The sequence below is a fragment of the Sinocyclocheilus grahami genome, unplaced genomic scaffold, assembly GCF_001515645.1.
Source record: "Sinocyclocheilus grahami isolate Dianchi unplaced genomic scaffold, SAMN03320097.WGS_v1.1 scaffold87.1, whole genome shotgun sequence".
NCBI lineage: Eukaryota > Metazoa > Chordata > Actinopteri > Cypriniformes > Cyprinidae > Sinocyclocheilus > Sinocyclocheilus grahami.
In genome coordinates, this window is record NW_015505266.1 from 1,832,412 (window position 1) to 1,845,476 (window position 13,065).

General features: G+C 38.0%; 1 long non-coding RNA gene across 1 annotated transcript in view; it reads left to right on the forward strand.

The window, feature by feature from the left end:
• The window catches only part of LOC107586960 (uncharacterized), a 70,009-nt gene that overhangs the window by 30,796 nt on the left and 26,148 nt on the right, over nt 1–13,065 (forward strand). Inside the window, exon 3 of the long non-coding RNA XR_001609419.1 lies at nt 9,202–9,277. This is a non-coding gene — a long non-coding RNA (uncharacterized lncRNA). The remainder of the gene's footprint in view (nt 1–9,201; nt 9,278–13,065) is intronic.

Consider the following 13,065-nt stretch of genomic DNA (forward strand, 5'->3'; position numbering starts at 1 on the left):
TCTGCCATATGTACATTGACAGTCACCACTGATAAGCTACTACTAAATTTTTTAGAAACTTAAAGGGGTCATATGATGCTGCTAAAACAAACATTATGTTGTGTATTTGGTGTAATGCAATGCGTTTATGCAGTTTAAGGTTAAAAAAACACACTATTTTCCACATACTGTACATTATTTGTTGCATCCAATGGGGACATAATTACGGATTATAATGACTTGTACTCTCTTTTTACGCATTGCGTTGCGTATCGCGCTGCGTAAACATAAAACCATGTCTGCATTTGTGATCGGAGAAACGCAAAGTTGGAACTGCCCCACTTTATAGAAACAGCCTTTGTGAACAGACACATTGTAGTCTACTCTCCCAAACACTAAAAAATAGTGTTGTAACTTGTGAGTATATAATATAAGTATATAATATTGTGCTCTGTCCACAACTAAGACCAGCAAACCAGCTTAAACTGGTTAAAGTTGTCGTTTTCATCAGGGTTAGTGCTCATTCTTTATCCTGCCCTTTTTTTCTGTGAGTATTTGAGGTTTCTCTTAAACAGTACGTCAAGTAAACTGCTCTCACATGGCACTTTAACAGCTTTTAACTGCTCTGAGTGAGTCCCTTTATCTACTTGTGTGGCCAGAATAACTGCGTGTAAGTCTCTGTGTTTTACAGACGCTGCCTGTGACCATTAGCAGTGAGTCTGGATCAAAGTGTACTTTTGATAGGTGCAGGATTTTCACTTTAATGTGGTTCATTGTGGCATTTTGGCCCTCTGTGCCAGCTGGAAACCATTCAGTACTGTCTGGGTCACTGTAGGTGTTTATGTATGTGGGTCACCAACATCAAATCTTCATGATCTTGAAAAATTTTATTCCAAATAAGAAAGCCTTTTGAAAGTAAAAAGAAAAACTATTGCTATTGGATTTGCGGCAATGTTTCGAAACTGCAGAGACTCACAAACACACATTCTAGGTCTTAAGAGGCGGCTTATTTCTTAAGCTTTTCCGGAGGGAAGTGTGTATTTGTCAGAGGCACCAGTCATTCACTGGTTTATGTGTGTGTGTGCGTGTGTACGCAGTGTTCTTAATCACCCTGTCAAGAGCCCGCAGGCCTGCATACTGTGACTCTCATGGGGTCTTTATTGCTGTAGTTTGTGTATATATATATATATATGTGTGTGTGTGTGTTTGAACACATGTCCGCATGTTTGTTCACGCTGAGTGAACGACGCTCCCGCAGGATCAGAAACTGATAGCAAATTTAGTGCATCAGCAAAAATCAGCTGTTTATTTATAATAGTAGTTTTATTAGTCTGTTATTGCCTATTCCAGAACAGTTCAGCAAACAAGAACTTAATATTAAATAATGTTTAAACACAGAGTAGCTATGACGCGTTGTCGCGCAAGTCAATCAGCGAAGAGCTTATTAACACGTCCAGTTGTATCAGAAAATGGAGGAGAGCATTACGCAATGATTTTATTTGCACGAGTGACACGAAAAACATCTCGCGAGTAATCTAGAGTGATAATGCAATGAGAATATCCGCTTCACGTTTGGTGTGCACACCACAAGCAAATTGAATTATTTGCTCGAGTAGATTACATACAAAGTCAAAGCAAAGAAGCAAATAGGTGTGAATGACACGAATTGGGTGATGCAACTGCGCAATATTCGCCTTAATCACGTCTTCCGCACAAGTTGAAAAATGTTAACTTGAACAGGAAATTCACATGACAGGTTGTCGCGCATGCCAAGAGCTTCTTCACGTCCGGTTGTACCAGAAAATGGAGGAGAGCATGTGCAATGTTTTTATTTGTGCGAGTGACAAAAAACATTGAGCTAGTAACGCGATGCGAATATTTGCACTGTTACTTGTTTCAAGTCCAAATGAATCAGCGTGTTTCAACGAATCTAGTAAATGTGTCAATGAATCTCTTCAACACAGTTACTTGGCGCCATCTACTGCCATAACGATGTAATCTACAGAAATAATCTGTAATACGTTAAAAAAAGTTTTGATTTCATGACTTTAAGGCATTTTTGAGAGTAATGCTACAAATAAAATATGCAAAAGCTACAAGGTCTTTTTGTATAAAGCGAGCTGAGCCAGAACTCTCTCCATTCGATTCCTCAGGCAGTAAAACAAACCATCTCAGCCAAATGACAATGAGAAGCTCAGTTAATTGCCCGTAACTGATTGTCCTTGACATTTTTTTTATAAAAATGAAATCACTTTTAATACTTGCAACATGTGCTCAGGGCCGCATTAACCATTGGGCTAGGCGGGGCTGAAGCCCTGGGGCCCGAGCAAGGAGGGGGCCCGTGATTGGCTGTGGAGTAGATTGACGGACATCGGTAGCGCCGATCGCCAAAGCCCCACCACGCCCCTCACTTTTCCGTAAATTCCATGCATTACCATTAGAGATTAAAACGTCACATTTGGATTTGTTTTACCAATCAAATGCATTTATTATATATTTTACTTTTGAACGAACTGTGCACGCAGCCTATCTATCAGGTGATCGCTGCGCCTAATGTCTGCATTCACCTCTCTTCACTTCATTCTGGTGTAATCTAGAAATGGTCATGCAAAGAATCTTCGATAAGTAAAAATGTCAACTATTCTTAAAAAAATAAAATAAAATAGAGAGAGGGGAAAACATGAGTTAGTCACTAAAATCCACAGCTAGTTTATATTACTAAAGCTGATGATGGAGTGGGAGTTGTGGAACAGCAAATGGACCGGACATATGGAGCAGATAAAACAGCGTCATCAAACCCACAGATTTTAGGTTAGTTTGATTATTAACTTCATAAATGTAGCTATAGTGCTTTTTGTGTTTGAACAAACTCTATAGGGCTATATATTCGCTTATGGGTTGAGAAATTCATTTTGCGCGTCATGATGTATGCTTTTCATTTAAGCGCATTTTAATCATTTTGGTTTAAAAACTAAATTAACTGTTCAGGGACATTAAGCAGTGGGGCAGAATTAATTTTGGCAAATGCCACTTGCTTGTACAGCGCCTGACTAAACTAATTTAAACTATTTATTTTATTTTATTAATTTAATTTAAACTAATAAAGTTATTTTTCGCGCCTTGTTAAACGTTCGAATACATATAGTTATGTGTCAAAATGCCAGTCAGTTATTTGTGTCTTAAATGAACGTTAATAGTTAAAGATGAAGCATGTGCACTAGTTGGCTATTATGCGATCCTGGCATTATATGATGAGATTTTAAAGGGATATTCACCCAAAAATTTAAATAACGTCATCATTTACTCAGTTTCAAGTTGTTCTGAACCTGTATAAATTTCTTTGTTCTCCTCAACATAAAATAAGATATTTTGAAGAATATTCGTAAACCACCAGAAAGTTTCTGGTCCCTGTTCACTCCAATAGTGTTTTTTCCCCCCTCCATACTATGGAAGTCATGGGGGCACAGACACTGTTTGGTTACCAGTATTGTTACAAATATATACGTTTGCATTCAACAGCAGAATGAAACTCATTCAGGTTTAGAACAACAACAATATAACTTACATTTTTGGGTGAACTATTCCTCCAAAGCAGCCTAATATAGCTGCTCTTGCCATTTGTGTCAATAATGTAAATTAAACATTAGAAAGAAAATAACTTACTGTCCTTGACCGAATCACTTTTGTAAAATAATGTATATTGAATTTACACAGTGAAGACTATTCAGTCTTTGTAGTTAAAGTGCTTTAAGTGTTTGTAGGTCAATTTCTTTGTTCTATTGTAATTCATGACTGTTTACTTGTCTTCAGTAAGTTTTTTTTATTTTGAGATATTGGAATTGGTAACAAGAATTATAAAACTTTGATTGGATAAAAATCCTATGTTAAGCTATATCATTATTGTGACTGGGGCCCTGCAGTAAGTCATAGCCCCGGGGCCCATTAAGGTCTTAATGCGGCCCTGCATGTGCTGTGTTTTCTCCAATGACTGTCCTTAAGGGGTATCCATATTGGATTTGAGAGCTATAAGTGGATAGATACAACTATGTTTCTGTATTTTGGTAACAGTGACTTCAGAAGACTTGGAATGTAGTCATATGAGTGGTTTGGATTACTTAAATGTTTTTTTTTGTCATTTTAGAGCTTTACAGCCTCAGTTCGCATTCAAGAATAATGAGGATGTTCTTTAGAAATTTTCCTTTTGTGTTTCACAGAAGAAACAAAGTCGAGTGTTGAGTGAAATGAGGGCGAGTAAATGAGACCGAATATTCATTTTTGTGGGTGATTAACCTATTCGTGAACCTAAACTTATTCTCAACCGGTTTGAACAAGTAAAACCATGTCTGCAAATCTGAAATGAGCTCGTAATGGAGGCCAAATCCAGCATTTCCTCAGAGGCTGGAGTGTGTGACAGCAGCTGCGATGACACACACAGATCACCTCTAAAAATACCCTTCACTCAGGAAACAGCACATCATGAACGCGTACGCCATCAGGGAACATTCGAGGCCCGATTCGCCGACAGCTATGTTTACCGTTCTGCCGCCACATCCTGCGGTCCTGGAAAATGTGAATTGTAAATATTTGGCTTTCTTTAGTTTTACGTGTCGCTGCTTGTTGAAAAATACAATTTGATTGAACCTGCTCGTCTGAGTGAGTTGTTTTGAGATTTTTGGATAAGTTGTTTACGCAGGCCTACTTCGTTTATCGCGCATGTTTGTTTTGAACAAACAAATTAGCGGACGCGGTTAAAACGGTCTAGTGATTTCTTCCATAGCAAATGAGTCATGTGATTTACCCTTGTAATAAACAACAGGGTGGTTTTTCTCCAAGTAGAGCATGACATTCTTGTTGTTTTGCAACTAGCCTAGTTTTTTTTTTTATTGCTCTCTCTTTAGTGTCTAATAATGTTAAATAATATGGCATCGGCGGATTTTTATATTTACGTTTTTTTTGTTGTTAATAGCTCAACAGGTACAACTGATAGAGCTTATTGAGATTAATTGATTGTCATAATATATTTTTTTAAATGAATAATTGTTTCCTGTTTGCCCTCATATATCTGTCATGTCCTTTAGTTTAAATAATATGAAACCTTTTTTGTAGTTGGTAGTTATTATTATTATTATTATTTTTTTTTGGTATGTTATTTTTTACAAACTAATTGAATTTGAGATTTGTATAGTAATTGATTTTTTGTATATTTAATTGATTTGACTATATATATTTTTAGATTGTTCATTGTAAAAAGCATGTATATATATATACACCCCTGAATCTGAGACATTAAAGGGAAAAATCCACTTTTACATGGTGTTTGGACATAAATGTGAGTTGGCAGTGTGTGAATGCAACCACCCTACAATGATAAAAATTCACCCACTCCTCATTTTTTAATCCCCATTAAACCAAGTCAGTCTCATTAGGCCTGCCGTTTTGATCAGTAGCCCCTCACTGCAGAACACAACATCCAGGGGGCGTGGTTGGATCCACATCTAGGGGGTGGAGATTGGTAGGTTTAGGGGTGCGTTTAGGGATCAGGGTGTAGAGACGGGTAGGTTTAGGTATATGTAAGGTGGGAGGAGTTGGATCTGGATCCAACCACGCCCCCTGTTTTTCTCCAAGTAGAGCATGACATTCTTGTTGTTTTGCAACTAGCCTAGTTTTTTTTTTATTGCTCTCTCTTTAGTGTCTAATAATGTTAAATAATATGGCATCGGCGGATTTTTATATTTACGTTTTTTTTGTTGTTAATAGCTCAACAGGTACAACTGATGTCCTCAGAAAATAAGTATAAATAATTTATATATATATATATACAGTGGGTACGGAAAGTATTCAGACCCCCTTAAATTTTTCACTCTTTGTTATATTGCAGCCATTTGCGAAAATCATTTAAGTTCATTTTTTTTCCTCATTAATGTACACACAGCTCCCCATATTGACAGAAAAACACAGAATTGTTGACATTTTTGCAGATTTATTAAAAAAGAAAAACTGAAATATCACATGGTCCTAAGTATTCAGACCCTTTGCTCAGTATTTAGTAGAAGCACCCTTTTGATCGAATACAGCCATGAGTCTTTTTGGGAAAGAGGCAACAAGTTTTTCACACCTGGATTTGAGGATCCTCTGCCATTCCTCCTTGCAGAGCCTCTCCAGTTCTGTCAGGTTGGATGGTAAACGTTGATGGACAGCCATTTTTAGGTCTCTCCAGAGATGCTCAATTGGGTTTAAGTCAGGGCTCTGGCTGGGCCATTCAAGAACAGTCACAGAGTTGTTGTGAAGCCACTCCTTCAGGGTGTAGAGACGGGTAGGTTTAGGTATATGTAAGGTGGGAGGAGTTGGATCTGGATCCAACCACGCCCCCTGGATCTTGTGTTCTGCAGTGAGGACCATCTCGTTTTGATTCTCATGCAGTGTGATGTCACATTGCATAGGGCGGGGCCACGAGGTTTGATTGACAGCTCTGCATTGCTATAGTTTCCACCCTCAGCGCTCCAGCAGTTGTAACATCAACAAAGTCAATTGATCCGCGCCGATGACGGGTCAGCACTGAGCGTGCTCTGTAACATCGCGCTGTTTCGTTCCACTTTCAGTGCATTTGGCTTCTCATATGTGCGTTATGTTATGTATCATCATATGTACTCATATGTTATGTTGCTTCTACCGGCTGTTTATTGCTGTAGATATGCAATGTAGAAAGACATATACGTGACTCCCTCTTCTGGAGACGGGGCGGGAATATGCAGCTCATTTGCATTTAAAGTGATACACTCCAAAACAGCTATTTTTTAGACGCACCCCAAAAATGACATTTTCCAGCTGTTATAATAAATTATCTTTTGGGTATTTTGGGCTGAAACTTCACAGACACATTCTGGGGACACCCAAGATCAATATTACATCTTGTAAAAAGGGGCATAATAGGTGCCCTTTAATAAATAAACTAAACTTTTTTATATATACATGTAACTAGTACTGCATTCCTCATGCACCAACAATTACAGAGAGAAAAGGAAAATTGTAAAGGGGAAAATACAGATGGCAGCGTGAAAGAATGATTATAAAAGGAGGTACATTTGTGAAAGAGCGACAGAAATAGGACTGTTATGATGTTCTCCTTTCAAAATGACAGCGGGGAAAATCAGTGAAAGACAGATTTGTTGCTGTTTACAAGCATTATGCTAGCGTTGATCTTTCCACACTGATCTTTTTCTAAATCCAGACTCATTCTATAGTACATCCTTTCAGCCATTCATAGGTCTCAAGCAGGCTGATAAACACACAACAGTTTCTCTCTATTTCATTCTTTTTCTGTCTAAAGACTCTTATTTGGTTTAAAATAGGAACTAGTCACCATTCAAACCCATTTACTCGTGTATAAGTGGTGTAAGCCATCTCAGTAGAGCTGTACTGTAGAAGCTAATCGCTAACGTTGAGAATACAGATGTCTTTAGTCATGTGACTAGTTTAGTCATCTAAACTGAATTTGTTATGACATTGATGTATATGTGTGTATATATATATATATATATATATATATATATATACAGAGGCGGACAGTAACTAAGTACGTCCGCCTCTGTATGTATATATATATATATATATATATATATATATATATAGAACAACTAATTGAAATAAATTGTTGGCTTTCTGTCTTGATACATGTTTTATTTTATTATTTATCTATTATATTACATTACTCGTCCCTCAAAGTAAATGTTAGTTGCAGACCTTTTCTATTTAATTGTTGCCTGTTTGCCCCCATTAAATTATTTGAATTTATAAATGTTTATATCTTAATATAATACATATGTTACATTAACATTTTTTCAACTTGTTTGTTGCGATCCTTCTTTATATAGTTGTTGCCTATTTTCCCCCAGTATTTCATGGCTTATACATTTAATATTTTTTCATAATTGTTTGTTGCAGAATTAAATTTTTTGCATATTTAATTATTTTCTGTTTACCCCCAGATTGTTTTATTTTTAATTTCATTTTTTGTTTTATTAATTATTATTTCTCATGGCTTATTGTATTACATTAATCTTCTCTTAAAATAATTTTTAGTTGCAGACCTTATTTACAAAACTTTTCCATTAATCCCCAGATATTTATTTTATTTTATTTCTTGTGGCTTATTTAATCACATTAATCTTCTTAATAATTTTTTTTTTTTCATTTCTCATGGCATATTATATTACATTTATTCGCTCTTAAAATAATTTTTAGTTGCAGTAATTACTTACAGAACTGTTACCTATTTATCCCCAGATTATTTTTTTTTTATTTTATTCTATTTTATTTTTCATGGCTTATTTTACTAAATTAATCTTCTCCCTTCATAATATTTCATGTCTTCAGTGCACCTTTCTGCATTGTTTCAGGTGTGGGTATTCTTCTCTGTTGTTCTCATACATAAGTAAACATCCACCTTATAAATAAATCACAGAATGATTATGTTAGGGTTTTAAGTGAAGGTGGTAATTCTCAAGGTGTGATCCGGCTGTCATGGTCTTCACCCACTAATGTTCTGCGAGGCCTCGGGCCCTTGAAAGGACACGGTGAAAATGATGTACTGTCTGCAATTAGCATGGCTACCAATTAAATGTGCAGCCATTCAGATGGTGTGTGTGTGTGCGCGTGTTTCCCGGGTGTAGCTGGCTCTGGAGGATATTAACACACAGGGAAGATTCTTTATGCTCACGGCCAATTCGTCATTTTAATTGCACTGCTGCCTTTGCAGTTGATTATCTGCCAATAGAAACACACTCTCTCGCTCTCTCTCTCACACACACACACACACACACACACGTGTATATAAGCAAGTATTCATGTGAATGCACAAATTTAATGGTAAAAAAGTCACATGACTTCTGACTGACAGAGAATCTGCACTGAAGTATCCTGCTAATAACTTCGTCAACGTAATTAATACACATTTTTAGGAGCATATGTGTGTAATTAGCCACTTGCAAGCAAATTCAGATCATTAGTCGCCTTCTAAATTGATACATCATCATCATCATCATCTGTGTCCATGCTGGATAAAACTTCCCCTGGACTCAAATAAATTTGTAGTTTTTCCAGCCAAAGCTATTATAGCCGCAGGGTTAAACAGGCCTGCGGTGATCTGCATTTACATGTAATTAGCGGTGCTGTTAAGAGTTCGCTAATGTCAGACATCATCAGCATCTGTATTTCTCTCGGCAGGTTTGTTACACTTGGACGTGTGGGATGGTGCCAGTTTGCCCGAGGCGTATTCTGAGTGTGTCAGCTATCAGAAACGGTGAGTTTATTAGAGAAAGTCTCTCAGTGGTTCATTCATGCGTAAATATACTGAAAGTTTGTCTAGAAATAAAGCAAGCACATTGTAAAAAAATAATTTTTGAAATTGTAAGTAAAACAACAGAACACTTTTTTACAAGAAAATGCTATTTCATTCTTTTTTACATGAGCGGCGCGGCACGACAAAATACAGTAGAACCCATTATAATCAGTGATGCTGTCTACACTGGATGCGACACGACAAATCCCCGACAGTAAGCTGATGCCTCGTACGTATGAGACACAAATTTAATTTGTCGCTGCAGTGTAGGAAAGCTCAAGCCTGGTTTATACTCTCTGCATCTGCACAAGCGCAAAGGTGTGCACGACGAAAATTACGTCATCGTGAAATGGGTGGCCATGTGCTTTGAGTGCACGAGGCCCCTTTTCGCGTTACAGTGTGCATGGCATTTTTTGTAAGTTTGCTCCTCTTCAGACTTGGTAAACATACGCAACATCTCTGTCCCCAGTCTCTGATAGCATCTCTGGCAGAGAAAATATATGTAAACTCTAACGTGTTTGCAGTGATGAGCAGGGATTGTGTGAATTGAAACGCTCTGATCGCGCCACAGGAGATGAGAAGACACTTTACGTGCCTTGATATGTCATTATCGGCCGCAGCTGATATAATGACGCCGTCTTCTAAACGTGCAATTTTCACAATAGTATTCCTTGTCAGACTAGCAAGGAATACAGTGACGAATGGGAAGAAAAGGCCTCTGTGTGTTTGTGCGCAATTGTAGAAGTGGCAGTGGCCTCTGTGGGCATGCTGTGTGTAATCAAGCACAAATAGAGACGCAGGCGGTAAGCGCACTGACACAGCGCACACACTCCTCACACCCGTGCGCTGCTGTACGAGTGAGTCTGTCAGTAATCGGACTCCTGTTGTCAGACAAATCGTCCTTCGTTTTCCCTGGTGTCAGACATCTCTGACTGTTTGTCTCTGGTTCAGTCCGTCTGACCTGTTTTTTCTGTTTTAGTTACACATTAGCTGTGTTCCAAAGCCTGGCATTTTAAAGCAATCCCAGAATGCACTGCAACGAGCTGAGGAAATAAATCCAATATGGCCGACTAAGTGAAGAGAAATTACTGTAAATTATGGACTGATTTACTGAGTATTTCTGCTTGCTGTGTATTTTTAATGCTTAGAAAATAGAGATTTATGTTGCCGCCGATAGCCTTGTGGGCAGCGCACTGACATTCAGCGACATTGTGCTTTGGGTGTCCCGTGTTCGAATCCCGACTCAAGGACCTTTCCCGATCCCCCTCTCTCTCTCCCACTTTGCTATCTGTCCTGTTGCAAAAATGCAAAAAAAAAATAATAATTCTTTAGAAAATAGAGATTTATTGCTTTATCTTAGCAAAATGTTGATGGCAAACCCACTTGAAATATGGTGTGGACTAACTAGCTAGGGTTATTTATTTATCATTTTTTAATGAAAATAGTTTCTGTGCGATGTTTAGCGATTCAGTATTAGCTTTTAGAGTAGCTGTGTATTCTGATGAAATATTTTTTTACAGACTCAAAACTGCCCAAAATTGGGCACCCATAAACAAAGCTATAGCATATTTCAAATTGTATACTTCTATGGTGCCATTGAGATGAATGCTGCTAACAGAATGCTCACTGGGTTTTGGAACAGAGCTAATGTGTTAGCAAAACACAGATCCTCACACTTACCTGCACCCTGCCGTGACAAACTCACTGCCATCATGATATCGCAAGTAAACATACGCAACATCTCTGTCCCCAGTCTCTGATAGCATCTCTGGCAGAGAAAATATATGTAAACTCTAACGTGTTTGCAGTGATGAGCAGGGATTGTGTGAATTGAAACGCTCTGATCGCGCCACAGGAGATGAGAAGACACTTTACGTGCCTTGATATGTCATTATCGGCAGCAGCTGATATAATGACGCCGTCTTCTAAACGTGCAATTTTCACAATAGTATTCCTTGTCAGACTAGCAAGGAATACAGTGACGAATGGGAAGAAAAGGCCTCTGTGTGTTTGTGCGCAATTGTAGAAGTGGCAGTGGCCTCTGTGGGCATGCTGTGTGTAATCAAGCACAAATAGAGACGCAGGCGGTAAGCGCACTGACACAGCACACACTCCTCACACCCGTGCGCTGCTGTACGAGTGAGTCTGTCAGTAATCGGACTCCTGTTGTCAGACAAATCGTCCTTTGTTTTCCCTGGTGTCAGACATCTCTGACTGTTTGTCTCTGGTTCAGTCCGTCTGACCTGTTTTTTCTGTTTTAGTTACACATTAGCTGTGTTCCAAAGCCTGGCATTTTAAAGCAATCCCAGAATGCACTGCAACGAGCTGAGGAAATAAATCCAATATGGCCGACTAAGTGAAGAGAAATTACTGTAAATTATGGACTGATTTACTGAGTATTTCTGCTTGCTGTGTATTTTTAATGCTTAGAAAATAGAGATTTATGTTGCTGCCGATAGCCTTGTGGGCAGCGCACTGACATTCAGCGCCATTGTGCTTTGGGTGTCCAGTGTTCGAATCCCGACTCGAGGACCTTTCCCGATCCCTCTCTCTCTCTCTCTCTCCCACTTCGCTATCTGTCCAGTCGCAAAAATGCAAAAAAATAAAAATTCTTTAGAAAATAGAGATTTATTGCTTTATCTTAGCAAAATGTTGATGGCAAACCCACTTGAAATATGGTGTGGACTAACTAGCTAGGGTTATTTATTTATCATTTTTGAATGAAAATAGTTTCTGTGCGATGTTTAGCGATTCAGTATTAGCTTTTAGAGTAGCTGTGTATTCTGATGAAATATTTTTTTACAGACTCAAAATTGGGCACCCATAAACAAAGCTATAGCATATTTCAAATTGTATACTTCTATGGTGCCATTGAGATGAATGCTGCTAACAGAATGCTCACTAGGTTTTGGAACAGAGCTAATGTGTTAGCAAAACACAGATCCTCACACTTACCTGCACCGTGCCGTGACAAACTCACTGCCATCATGATATCGCACCTCAGCGGTGGCAGAAATGTGTGTTGCATTTCCATTTGTGTGTGTGTTGTGTTTGGAGGTGATTTCTAGCATATCTCATATTTGGATCCTGTTCTGAAACCGCAGTACAGTTGAAAAACCTTTCCTGATTTTAATCAAACAACATGTTTTTAATGGCCAGCGTCCCAAAGCACTACAGCGGCGTTTAAAATCCGCTGCCAAAACAGTCATTACGGCATTAACGGTGAATCAATACAGCGCAGGCCGGATTCCAGAAGTCTTGAATCGATTCCACAGCCATTCCTTGTGGACCTCGGAGAACTTTATGCCTGTAATATAAGAAACTTTATTAACTGAGAGTGAAATGCAGGGTGAATTTCTCTCGGTATAGCTGACAATTTAATAAAAATAGAAATGTAAAGTTACATTGGCAATTCATAAGGGTGTACGGCTAGGAAATAGAAAGATCAAATGAATGCTGTAGTGAAAGAGCTCTTACATGTAAGTATATGGAAATACCATGGTACTTTTTGCTACTTATTTGTAAATTTTTGTCCTGGTAAACACTGTAATACTTTGAGATTAAATTCATGTACCATGGTATTTACATGGTGTTCCAAGGTACTTCCAAGAATACAATGCTAAATGTTGTAAAAAGACATATAATACCATGGTATTTTGGTACGTTTTTGTTAGTTTTATCAGATAATTATTAATGTGTGTTTGTTTGTTTATCTATTTTTAAATTGTCAATAAAGTGGATATATTTTC